The sequence below is a fragment of the Alligator sinensis genome, unplaced genomic scaffold (assembly GCF_000455745.1).
Source record: "Alligator sinensis unplaced genomic scaffold, ASM45574v1 scaffold389_1, whole genome shotgun sequence".
Classification (NCBI taxonomy): Eukaryota; Metazoa; Chordata; order Crocodylia; family Alligatoridae; genus Alligator; species Alligator sinensis.
In genome coordinates this window covers 157,304-157,985 of record NW_005841951.1, presented here as the reverse complement: position 1 = coordinate 157,985, position 682 = coordinate 157,304, and positions in this window count along the sequence as shown.

Here is a 682-nt window from a genome sequence, read left to right as displayed (position 1 = left end):
AGCCCGCGGGGTCCGCTCCTGCTGCTGCAGCGGCTGGGGGCTGGCAGAGCACATGTAGCTCCTCTGCCTCCCTCCCCGGCTACCTCGACAGCTGCTCGTAAGCTCCCGTAATTAGACTGTCAGTGCTCGTTAGAGGGGAGGAAAACACTCCTCTGACAGATTCCGCGAGTTCTCCGCTTTGGTGATTTCTGCGAGCTGCGCAGCGCATTAATTGAAATCTCTCCTCTCCCTGCAGCCAGAAGGGGAGAAGTCGCCCGGCCCGCGCCCGCAGCCCCCCTCCGAAAGCCCCGGTCCCTCTGCTGGAGGCGGCTCAGGTGAAGCCCCCCCAAGGGCCGAGCGGGCGCGGGGCTCGCCTTTGAATACCACCCCCCCGCGGCTGCGTTTAACTAAGCGGATGAGTCTGAAGAGACCCCCCCCAATCATGAACTGAGCAGAGGCGCACGAAATGCTCCTTCCCCGGGCGGAGGCTGCAGGGGAGAAGCTTTTCCCCCGGAGCGCTGGGCCCTGCAGGCGCAGACCAGCGACTCCTGTCCCCACCCGCGCGTGGCTGAGCAGAGGGGCTCGGAGGAGCGACTCCCCCCCGCGCGTACGAGGTTAACTCGGCAGAGGAGTCTCAATCCAAATGGCAACTGGGATTGCATTAAAAAAAAAAACCCTGAAGGAAGGGGGAGAAAAAAAATCA